The sequence below is a fragment of the Ambystoma mexicanum genome, chromosome 3q (genome assembly GCF_040938575.1).
Source record: "Ambystoma mexicanum isolate Mex_15411 chromosome 3q, UKY_AmexF1_1, whole genome shotgun sequence".
NCBI lineage: Eukaryota > Metazoa > Chordata > Amphibia > Caudata > Ambystomatidae > Ambystoma > Ambystoma mexicanum.
Window position 1 is genome coordinate 295,968,659 of NC_090926.1, and position 13,318 is coordinate 295,981,976.

Genomic DNA, 13,318 nt, shown 5'->3' on the forward strand with positions numbered 1-13,318 from the left:
ACTAGTATGATAGTCGCTTGTTTTGTTCCTCCCCTCCCTTTCTGCACCCCTCTCCCTCACCTTTTGTTTTTCTCCGGCTCCACCAGAAATGTCGTCAGGTCTAGTACGGTAGTCGCCTTTCTGTTTCCATTTCTTTCCCACTCTCCCCCTCCCTTCCTTATCTATGTTTTAGCTCTTGCACTATCTGAAATGTCGGCAGGCCGAGTACGATAGTTAATTTCACATCCTTACTGTTCATGGCCTGTAAGAATGTTGTTGTATTTTCCCTTGTTCCCTCCCTTGCCTTGAAGCGCTTTGAAACACATTGTGTATAGGCGCTATAGAAATAAACTATCATATATCATATCATATTAGTCTCAGTCTCAAATGCACTTCAACCTCAGTTCTCTAATCTCTATTGATCTCCATCTTCAACTGCTTCTCAGACCTTCAAAGCGTTTCCAGTGAGTTCCCTTTTAGGTAGTTCCTAGGAGAGGAAACACCATACTCACAGTGCATGCTCCAGGGAGTGCCACCAATCTCTTCAATATTGTAGAAAATGTCCCCATGGTTTGGGTGATGCTGTTAAATTCCATAAGGATTTGCAGGTCGTTATTGACTGTTACAGACCTGCATCTGCTGATCTAAACCAGTTGCTGAGAGCTGATCTCCCTGCGGATACCTTTGCATTACCTAGGCAGCATTGTAACTAGGCAGAGGAAGAACCCCCACCCCCCATCTATGGTCTAAAGGCATTTAATGACATATTAGTACAGATGATCATTAAGATCTGCAGTGGGAAAACTGATTGGGCGAGATTAACGCCTGCAAGGAGGCAAAGGGTGAAATTCTGGCAGACTATCTCGAACGATTGAAGTGATGCTTTGAGAAATATTCTGGAGTAACAGAGGCAACTGCTGTGACCCCCCCCCCCCCCAGGTTGTAGAGTCACAGTTCGTTATGGGTCTACAGCCGAAAGTGACTGAATTAATCCAATCAATTCTGAATGGTTGGGAAGAAAAGAATTTGACAGAGGTTTTGTCAACTGCACTGCACTATAATGAGAAGGTGAGAGACAAAAAGAAAGTGCTGAAGCTAAGCTTATGACATTACGAATTCAGCAGTTGCAGCCATCCCAGGGCAGAGGAGGGTTCTGATAAAGTTTAGGGGGCAGGGGGCGAGGACGGGGAAGGGGTACTTTTCAGCTAAACGAACAGAGAAATGGTAATGAAAGATATAACATGAATGCCTATAATGATCATTGCAGTTACTATAAGCAGTTTGGGCACTGGAAAGCCGAGTGTCCGAATCAACCTCAATATGATGGACGAGGTGGTCACCCAACTGCACTGATCAATCTGGCACTGGCCCCTGCCTCCTCCGCCATCTCTGCAGAATCCTCATAAGGATTTCCAAAGGGGCTCCAAACTTGTTGCACTGCTTAGCCCACTTCATCCTGATGCTCCCTGTGCTGATTGCTCTATTTCTGGTCAAAAGCTTCATGCTTGATACTGGAGCACCACGCTCAGCTTTGAAAGCCTGTGAATTTCCACATGTGCATTCTGATGAAATTGTCAATGCTGTAGGTATTGGAGGTATGCCCATACCTCACTCTGTGTCCCCACCACGTATGGTTACTTTGTGTCCTATCTCTGACAACCATGCCTTCTTGTTGACTCTGTGTTCCCCTGTTAATCTGTTTTTGGTTAGATTCTTTGCGCAAACTGAGCTGCTGCATCTATTGTTCCCCTGAAGGTATATTTCTCAATACCCCGGAGCGATCGGCGCAGAGAAGCACCAGAGTACTCAGATCTCTGACCGAAGCGGAACCCAGATCCCGACACTAACGAGATCCATCCGGCTCTTGACAAAACCGGGAACAATAGTCTGTGTAGCGGTAGTACCAGAGGGGATTCGACCTCTGCTCCTGATAAAGGTCAAGGTCCATCCAGCACGGCCGCATTATTTCCCACCCTCACGGGATAAGAAAGGAGATAGAACGGAGAACTGATTCACAGGCTTTTACGAAGGTTGGACAAGAGTTTTACGAGAATCCACGGGGAGGGAAGAAAAAGTTAACAGAAAGTGACATGGTTTAGACAGCGCTCAAGAAAAAAGAGTCTTAACTGACTGGCTAACAGGGACCTCTTTCCCGGTGAGACTTGAGACGGGTTTTCTCCACTCTCTGATCACCGACACACAACGTAGAGATTCTGCATTTACGAACAAGTCTTTATCCACGGTACCAAACGGTGGAGATTTTCTTCCGGGTCGGTTGACCTAAAGGGGAATAAAACCCTGTGGAGTCAGAATACCACTGCAACTCCCAAAAGAACTCTGCAAAGGAAATGTTTTTGATTGAAAAATCTCCTTGTTTTTAAATGTTGAGCTATACTGTAATGTGTTGCATGTCTTACTAACCCCTCACACAAGCCCCTGAAGAATTTCCGGGTATTTGATACGAGACACCAAGCACGGAAAGAAACATGTCGGGCACATTTTGTGGTTGTGCAATGAAATTTTGAAATTGAATGAAGGAAGAATAAATGGAATGTGATTGAGTGAGTTGTGATCAATGAGGTATGGCCCAGTGTGATTAGTAGCACAGCACAAGACACTTTAACGGATGAACACCCGAACCAACATACTTACCGCGTTAAAGGGGTTAACACATGTAGACACAATAATGTACGTGTCTTCCTCATCTTTTTGGTAGAAGTCCAAACAGGTACTTCAACATTGTGAGTTTTTAACTTTTTGTATGCACTTGATAAATAAAATATGTATATTTTTTGATAATTTTGCTGTCATGCAAATGTTCTTTCCATCACCATAAGTGAAAATGGTCATATAACTTAATCCACCTAGACAAGGTAGCAATTCCAAATCACAAGCTCTGTGTTTCAATTTATCAAGGGTTGATCTCTTTAGTTTAAGGGACTGCTTGTGGTTGATATCCCTTAATCTCCCTCTGTTTTATCATATTTCTCGATATCCCAGCCCATAGGGAATTCAATGTTTTTGCTGCGTTACAGGAGGATCGCGCTTCGATCCCCGGATACCGAACAACCGCTCACTTGTTGCAACAGGGATTGTTGGACTGGGTCCCTGCCAAATTATGGTCCACCCATGCAAATGATGAAGGGTATATATTCAATGCTGAGCCAGCCACAATTACCATGAACCCAGCCAAACCCCTGTCGTGCATGCGTCTGCACCCTATTTTGAGGCCGGCTAAGAAAGGTTTCTGACCAGTTACAGAGTCTCTACTCGAACAAGGTATCATTGAGCCTGTGCGCAGTCCCTGCAATACCCCGAGTCTGCACAACAAGAAGCCAGGTGAAGAAATCTATCATTTTATCCAAGACCTGCTTGCAGTTAATGCTGCTATCCTGCCAGGCTTTTTTGTGGTCCCCAACCCTGCTACCATCCTATGTTGCATTCCTGCGTTAGCCAAATATTTTGCTCATGTTAATTTGTGCTCAGCATTTTTCACCATACTTATCCACCCAGACAGCCAATATCTGTTCGTCTTTGCCTCTAAATCCACCCAGGATTCAGAAAATTCCCAAGCCCCAGACCAGAAAACAGGTTAGAGGGTTTCTCAAGTTATTGTAGGTAATGGATGCCAGGGTATGCCACCATAGTTAAACCCCTTCACACCCTCACACATGGTTAAACCCCAGAACCTCTGCCATGGTCCCAAGAAGCAGGGTATGACTTTGTCACCATAAAGCAGGAGCTCACACCAGCACTGACCCTGGTGATGCCAGACTATTATAAACCATTTGTGTTATTTTGTGATGAACATGATGGATTTCCACAAGGAGTGTTGACCCAGCTGTACAGTGATAAGCATCATTGAGTGTCTCATTTTAGCATTGTATTAGAGTGTGTGGCTGCTGGACTGCCGGTGTGTTTACGTGCCGTTGCTGCGGCACCACTGCTGGTAGAGAAAACATATTCATTGGTACAAGTTCACCCTGCCACTATCTCTGCGTCCCACTCACTGTTAGCCCTGCTAATCAAGGGCAAGATCCAACATGTGTCCAATTCCAGACTAACAAAGTATTAGGAATTGCTCATTTCTGCTGCAAATGTTAACTCTAAGTCGATATTCTGTTCTGAACCCAACCTCCTTGTTGTCAACCCCACACGACGGGCAACCACATGACTGTCTTTTGTTTGTGAAATGCTTATGTCGCACTGTACAGACCCAGTTGTCTTGTCGGATTCAGGATATTGTAAATGTTACGGCAATGTCCCCGAACTTACTGTCCCATGAAAAGGTAGCCATCCAGACGATGATCCCCCTAACCGTATGGCGATGGACACTTTTCTAGCCTCATAAGTCAGTGTATGCGCAATTGTAAAGAGTGATTGCTGCATGTTCATATCAAGTTATGACAGTAACATTACCGACATTGTTGCCCACATACGTCACACTGTAAGCTCTCTGCATGCAAGCCTGGAGTAAACGTGGACCATCTGGTCCTGGGTAACGAATATTCTGTGTTACTTTGGGTACTTCAATTGTACAAGTCATATCCATATTACTGGTCCTACTCCTGGGTTTACATTGTCTTGTGGTAATTGGACTTCTCTATTACCACATGTATGCCCAATGTCAGAAGGCTTCTCGGACAACACAAGTACCCTATTTGAACACCACCAAAGAGGTACATTGTTATGATTTGCTGGATTTTGATGTTTGTTCCCCAAAAGATGTGATAGACAAGGCTGGAGTGAAGTCTCAAAGGAGGGGATTGTGGGGGGGAAACTAAGAATTTAAATTAGTCAATCTCTTCAGATATTCCTGTTACTCTGCTAGTTATGATAGGTACTTGCTAACTGCCATGTTTAACAGTGCCTTATTGCCATAACAGTGTTTGTCCTATGTTATAATGTGCATGTCTTAACCACAGAGGCACTTCATCTTCCACTGCATAATGATGCCCGCTTCCATAGTTCTTGCTTCTGACGTATTTCCTGTTTGACATATCGGAGTGCATTTTAGAGAATCGCCTCACCAGGCAAGTCGGCTTTAGCAGGCGGATGCAGCCATAGTACGCGATGCATCTCACCTTGAACCGTGTGAGAATCGTGGAAGCAGCATCCACAGCAGGAATTGTAATGTATCTTAAAATGTCTTTCGCTAATATCAAGATTGTCCCTTCCCAGGCGTGAGAACATAGCATCTGCCTATGACTTGTGTGCTTAGCAACTGTGAACAGCTTCCCGAAACATGGTTGCTTGTTGATCTCATGCCATGCAATGCCTGAACCACCCCTACCATTTAAATGCATGTGTACTCTTCTGTATGAAAGCACTGTGCACCGAGGGTGAGAGGTTGCTGCGCCAAGTCTTGGTCTGCATTGGATTTCATGTTTGTCCTGTGTATGCTGCCTGGCTGACTGCCACTAAAGACGTTCACCAATCCACCGGAAGAGTCGGTGGTTGTTTTTCCACGACAACAGTGACAATTCATATACTGGACATCACAGTTTATTTTTCTCCTGCCCTACTGATGGCAATGTGTTTTTAAATTAATTTGCCATGATACCTTTGCGTATTAAATACTCATTCTGTGATATAATTCTAGGGCCAGCTCTGCCAGAAGGCAGCAATGGCCTCCCAGAACATTGTCTCTGGTGTCTTTACCAGGCAGGAACGTTCTTGCACAAGGTGACGGGTTTATGGTGATTGGTACCAAAGCTTTAAATGGGCCAACTCTAACTGGCCCTGAGCACCCGCACTTTTTTATTTTCGGCCAGCACTTCTCCAAGCTTGAGAACAGTACCGAACAGTACCGGTACTCAATAATGTTGCCAACACTACCATATTTCCCAGTCTCACACACATCAGCCTTCCCAACTCTGCGTTCACACTTTTCCTGTGAAAGATCAAGGCACAAGGAAGCAGAGCTGTTCCCCCTGAAGTTTTGCTTTGTGTGAACAAAGCCCCCACAATAAGGGAGATTAGAGGTTGATAGCTCAGGCGCAGAGGTTTCTGGAGAAGGACTATTGTTCATTAAGCGGTGTGAATGGGGGTGATCATAAAGGGGAGGGGAGTATATCATTGCATGCTGTGTGACATGAAGACTCTGGCAGATGACATTACATTGCAGTGCATTTTCTTCCACTGTGAATACAGTTTTGAAAACTCATCATTTTGTAGGCTTTTACTGTGATCTTCTAGTCAGGATGGGGGAAATAAAACTATAATCCTATTTTTGCTCGACCTGTTTCTAAAATGATTTATATAATGTCAGGTTAATGTCTTATGTGATATGTGTACTTTGAAATGCAATGCTTTAAAACTATTATTTAATCTTTTCAAACCCAAACCTTAACAAATCCTTAAATTAACTATAGATGGGAAGACATGGAGATAAGTGCTTAAATTGCCAATTGAGCCCAAATCCTGATTTCCCACTTAAGCAAAGTGTGCAATCCGGGTCAAATCGTTAAATGCCACTGTGCCTGGTCTGTGCAATAGCACTTGGAGCATTCCAAGTGCCGAATGGGATTACCAAATAAATGATTGCAGGCCCAAATAACCAGACGGACTCAAAGATGCTACTTTATCAGTAAAATATGGTAGGGAAACTTGGCGAACAGATTGTAGCTCACACACTCTCCGTGCATTTCCATTACACAGAAGACTTTATACCTTGATGTACGTCAGCTATGGTTTCATCATACGTGGCAAACAGTACAAACCTATTGGGTGGAGGGATTGGTTAAGGGAACATATATATCTATAGTTCATATACGTTTTAGCATCATCATTGGCTGCCCCTTATCTAATAGGCACATCTTCAAACAACCTCTAACTGCGTAAAATGCTGATAATAGCATTACAGCAGCATCTGTCAGGACTTCCTCCTCTTGGTCGCTTTGGCGGCAGTGGCGACGCAGACACCCACATGGAGTCTATGCTCCTTCAAAATGGCACATGGTAAATGCCGTGCAGTGAACCGCTTACGGCGGGTTAGCAGTTCTCATAAGGGACGCCTACTGCGGCGCACTGACATGGGAAGAGAACACCAGACCAGCTACATATGTGGAAGATCAAGGTGGGTTCCTTGCATCGCTTCGCCTTGCCTTTCCATAGTTCACTTGTTTTCTTGCTTGCTACCTGTTCCCTACCTTGCTTCTTAGTCCTGCCTGCGTCCCCTCCTGGTTCCCTCTCATTCCGTTATCCTGCTCCATCCTGTCTGATCTCTGCCTCTCGCTGTCCTGCTGCTCCCCTGCTCCTGCTTCCCTTGCTGCTTCTGCCTCCTGGACCCTTTCTGCTATTCTTGTTGCTCCAGCCCCCTGGAGTCTTCTCTCCCTCTTCATTACTACTTACCTACCACCCGTATACCATCTGCTGCAGTCCGTCCTCCTACACGCTGGATAGCATCATCTTCTTGGACTGCCATCTGCTAACGGAGGACACAGGGTTTTCCCTCATTAGGGTTTTTCCCCTTGGTCTTTGCCGTAGGGTGTCCATTGCTTACAGTTTATTACTGGGACAGTGGACCCCTTTTGAGGCATTGATCCACAATCATGTTTATCAGACTCTTGAGATTTTCATGTAAATCTGCTTCACTCAGGTTAGTCTTGGGTTTGTTACTAACCTCACAGCAGCGAATAGGCTTCTGCAACAACATATGGTCCATCATTACATCATTACTTCAACCCTCATGACTGGTTGGCACACTCTTCCAACCTTGGACATTCTGCTCATTAGCAGCACATAAGCAACAAAACCAGGTTCAGGTGAACAACGTCAGACAGCTGCCTTTCTTAGCTAATTAGCCTACAATCTCTCATCAGGCTTCCTCTTTGTAGTTGACCTTGCTGGCTGTTCTCTTCCTCAGAACTTTAAAGGGAGTGACGGTACATTGCTATCTTTGCCTGGAGCTTCATGAATAGGCTTTGTCTTCTGGTCCTAAACCACGTGTCAAGAGACCATGATTTTGTCCATTCTGACTTTTTATTTAGTGCTATTTGATTCAATTATATTGGGTGCTATTACTCCTCTTGGCCTCTGGAGACATGGATGTGCCGTCTTGCATATGCTTTCTGCATCCTTGATTGTTCAATACTTGGCACTCATAATTATTCACTCCTTTAATTAATCTGAGAAATATGTGTCTTATGTACAGGGCTTATCCTCTTTGACTCCTTTCGTTCCTTGCAGTTGCTTCTTGCTGTGGCATCCTTGACCCTGAGCCAAACAAATACCCTTTGTTCTTGCACAAATCTGTGTTGCAGTGCCTGTCAGCTCTGCAGCCTTTGTCTCTTTCCTCAAAGCTTCTCGCTTACTATCATACAATGGTGACATCCATTTTCCCAACATAGCTGCTTTACTCGCGTTATATTTCCTATTTTAGCAAGCTTTTACGTTGTCTTATCTACATTGCGTTTCTGCATATATACATACACTGCATCTCTTGTCATTTATCTTCTAAGCGTATATGGTTTTCTTCATAGTCGCACATATATTTACTTTGTTGCTTCAGTTACATCTTCATTCTTCAGACATGCATACATTAGGTTCAGTGCATCCACGTATCTTCTCTTCTTCATGGCATCACTTGGCACCTGTCAGACTTTACTTATAGTTCTTCTATGTGAAGTGGTGTCTGCAGCCTCATGTCTACCTCCTCAGTTTGAGGGTATATTTGATACGGTTGTCTGAGTGCATAATGTCTTTCATACCTTTGATGTGGTATTGGGATGGTACGAGGTGTCATGCACAGTGTTCTCTTGCTGTTCTTCCAGTATGACGGAGGTGAGTGGGTGGGCTCTATAGATATGGTTTTGCCAGGGAGGCCAGTAGTTACATTTCAGGTTTGAAATCATCAGCCAGCCATAGCACCACATACTGTAAGTGTTCTGCAAGATAATATAATTAGAAGTTCAGGAGCTGCAAGTCTCCCTTATCATGGGGCCTCTGTAAAGTTTTCATCTCCACTTTTCTCCTAAAGTTCGCCCATATCAAACCACCCACCATGCTATGTGGCATAGTGAAGTGCACGCAGGGGACCTCAAACATCACATTTGTGTAAAAGTATAGCATTTTAGGTAACAGAACCATCTTCATGAGCCCAACCCGCCCCATCACAGAAAGCAGCAGTTTCTTCCAGAGTTCTATTGGTGGAGCCATTTTACATAGGGCCCTATCAGCATTATGCAGATAAATATCCTGCATCTCATGATAAATCTCTATCCCCAGGTATTTGAAGGACACATCAGCCCAGGGCAGTGGCAAAGACACCTCCCCTTGACTCGCTGTGTTCTGTAATTTGGCCAGGAGAAACAAACAAGACTTGCTCCAATTGACTGTATGCAGGATAACTTGCCAAATTTTTCTACAAAACCTCCAATACGTAGATTAACTCTAGGATTATTAACATACATCAGTATGTCATCAGCATACATTGAGATGAAGTGTTGCCTGTCCCCCAGCTGTATGGCCGCTGAAGTAAATGTGTGTTGCAAATATGCTGCTAGTGACTCCAAGGCCATAACACACAGTATTGTGGAAAGCGACAACCCTGCCTCACGCCATCCTAATGGACCATTGTTCAGAAATGATAACGCACGTTTTACCCTCACCACTGATTCTGTATATATAAGACGGATCCTTTTAAGGAGTCCCTCTCCTATCCCAAATTTCCTTCCTCAATGCAGCGAACATCCAGCTTCACCCCACCAAATCGAATGCTTTAACCTCATCCAGGGATGCTACCTCAAGTTCCCCCCCACCTATATTTGTCTGGGTGATGAAATGTTTCTGTTACCTCATGTTCTCTGAGGTATTCCTATTCTGGACAAAACTGTCTGGTGGAGTGTATTAAACAAGGGAGTACTGTTTGTAATCGTCTAGCTAAAATCAAGCTAAGTATCTTAGCATCCAGGTTTAACATTGATATGGGCCTGTAAGACTTGTAGAGTGCAGGGGTTTTCCCTTGTAAGACTCGTAGAGTGCAGGGGTTTTCCCTTCCTTCAAAATTGGCACTATCACTGCTTTCCGCATGGATCGCGGTAGGACACCTATCTTGTATGATGCATTCAGGGTCTCTAGCTGTTTTCCCGAAATCAGTCTGTCAAACGTTTTGTAAAACTCTGCAGGAAGCCTATTGCTCCCGTTTTCGAGAGTTGCACAATTGTGCAACCATTTCCTGCTCAGTAATGGGACTATCCAGGTCCACCACTGAACTGGGAGATATGCGTGGCAGGATGATATTCTGGAGCGTATCCTGTATCTCATCCCTGTCCACTTGAAACCCCCTTCCTCCTGTCTATTTCTGTTCAATTCCAGATCCTTTTTAGTCTAGTGTAAATATACGCCCTGTTCCTCTTATTGTACCCATTCAAGCGCCTAACGCACCAGGAGAGCGTTCTCAGATCAGCCCTAGTATCATCGCCCTTGCCTCCCCCAATCAAGTGGCCTCCTATGCCACATCCCCTTCCAACATCCCTCCCACTCCAACCAAGTATATCAGACAACATCCTCCTGCCCCGTAACAACAAAATACAACCAACAAAACCAAACTACTACTCGATAGCTAACCACTCACCCAGATCCCCCCATCCAAAAGGGGTAGGTGCCCCTGTGTAACCTTGAGCAAGTCCCTTGACCTCCCACACCAATTCCTCCCAGCTCCTGAATTTCCACAGCACTTTGCATCTGCACACCCTACGCTCTGGAGACTCACACTTACACCTCCCACTACCCAGGCCATGTAGCACTCTACCTTCCTAGCACCTCGTCCATGGGCTTGGACTCCCCATCACTTAACCCCTCTTCTCTCTTTCTTTCTGTACTTGCACGTTCTGAATACTCACAAGGCATAGTAGGTTTGTCCCCCTTAACCGTGCCCCGTCCCCTTCTGCTCTTCAAATATTTTGTTGTGATGTTGTGTTGTATTGTATTTCCCACTCTCCCTCCCTGCCCTGTGGGAGCTTTGAAACAGTATATTCTTATTGTATAAGCGCCTAAAAAGCAAACAATAAATAAATAAATAAAGGAATGTGTCTGATGTCCAACCGGCCGCTTCATTGGGTGTTTGACTTAACTCAAGGTAGTCTTGTCCGTCTCCCACAAACAATCTCTAGCCACTGCAGTGTAACAGTTCCTTCCGACTCTAGCCCCCAGGACTAGTAGCGCAGTGTCCAAAGATGCACCATCCAAAAGCCCCCCCTCAAAAAAGTGCAAACAGGAGTAGCCTAGCCCTCCATCAGCAGCACATCCCTTGCAAGTGCCCTTCACTGACCAGCATCCTCATCTTTCCTCCAGAATCGCCTTTGCACCCCTGCATGTCATGGCACGCTGTCTCCTTCTTCCACTTGTTTGCCTCAGCCACGCTTCCCAACCAGGGTCTGCATGCTCTGCTGATCAAGCTACAAATGGGCCCGTTCCAGGGTTCCCAAAAAATAGGATTTCCCTGTGCACATACTGTAGCTGGTGTTGTCTAAGTCTGGCCTTAACAGAATCATATTGCTTGCATTGTTTCTGGACCAACGTGGTGTTATCTGGGTAGATAGCCGAAGAAGAGTTTCCTCTCTTTATTTTCCCACCCAATCTGGAGAAGCGTGGAATGTACTCCTTATCCTTATAATTAAGAATTTTGTTGATCATTGGTCTCGGCTGCACCCCAGGTGGTGGTGTCCTGCTCAGTCCTCTGTGTGCCCTTTCCACCATGAAGATTTGCATCAGTTTTTCCAGGCCCAGCTCATGCAGCATGTTTTCTATATAGTTTGTCGGGTCTTCCCCTTCCTCAACCTCTCATAGGCCAAGATCCTAATATAATTTTGTCGGGCACTTCCTTCCGCATCCTCAGCTCTTTCTTCCATTGTCGATGCTCGCCACAGCAAACTATCCACCTGCTCCTTCAGTATCACTGTTTGCAAAGCCATATTCTCCAATTTCACCTCTGTCTTCTCCACCCTGTCAGACAGGTAGCACACATCCTGTCGCAATAGGGAATCATCCACTCTTACCTCCCCAATCATCTCTTCCAAGGAGACTCAAAGAGAAGCAATCGCCTCCAAGATGGTGTTCTCACCCAGGGGCAATGCTTTGGTTGCCTGTTCCGCCTTACTGGCTTCCACTGTGGTCTCCTTCCTGGACTTCTGCGTACAATTGTCCATTTTGGATTGTTTGGGGCCCGCTCTGCGGGTCCAAGCTGGCATGTAGCTCATCGTAGAAGGATCCAGAAGCGGAGTAAAGCCCTGCTTCAATCCCACCCAATAGCCTCCTGGCAACAGGTGCCCCTCTTCACACCGCGTCACTGGCACTCCTTCAGCCAACTCTCATGGTGCGAGTGAGGCCCAAAAGATAACACCTCACTTAGATGATCAGAGCCAGCCTAGCACCCTCCTATTTACACCACCGGCGCCTATACACACCAGGATTCCAGGGAAGGAGGGTCACACCCCCAACAGCAGTCACTGTCTTCCTCATGCAGCTCGCTAGGGGGCCCAAAGAACAGTGCAGATCCAGGTGCATGATCATCTCCTCGAGCTCCGAGCTTGGAGCTCACCATCAGGTGCCATCTTGGATTCTGTGCAGTACCGGTGCTCGGCCTCCCCGACCGTCACTTTCCAGTGGTGCCACTGCTTCACTGATTCTCCGGAGGGAGGACCACCATACTGGGACCCTCCAATGTTGCTCCCCAATCAGGGGTCAACTACTTAAGGATTTTTCGGGCCTCGAGCTGGAGCTCACTGAAGAGGCCTCCTCACGCCATATGTGCAGGCCACACCTCCCACATTTAACAAATTAACACCTCTCATAATATACAATTGATTTATTAGATACACAGGTATTTTGTTTGCACTTACGTTGAACAATAAAATGGCATTATATCATGTCATATGATTTACAAGGGTATTCAAACTTACCATTTCCATAAACCAGACAAGGTAGACTGAAGTATTCTGTTTTAATCAGACCAAATCTTTGCCAACCGAGACATGTTTGTTCCAACGCTAGTGGAAAATATCCTGGATTGTATCTGTTCAGGTTACAGGCCACAATGCAATCCTGGTGTAATTCTATCCCTCCCACGTCTTCCTCAGGGTTCCAAATGTATTTATGGGAAACTCAAAAACAATGGAAATATTTACATATCAGCCCTGTGTTCAATTTATATCATGAACAGTGGGCAACATTCCAAATAACTCAAAAAGGCGTATGACTTGTATCTAAATCTTCCTAAAGATTACAGAGCTAAAAAAAACTCAATCAATGGATCTTAACAAGCATGAACACATCCTCGGTGCAATCACCACAAATAAAGTACCATTCATTGATGTGATCCTTTCAATGAGAATGCCTT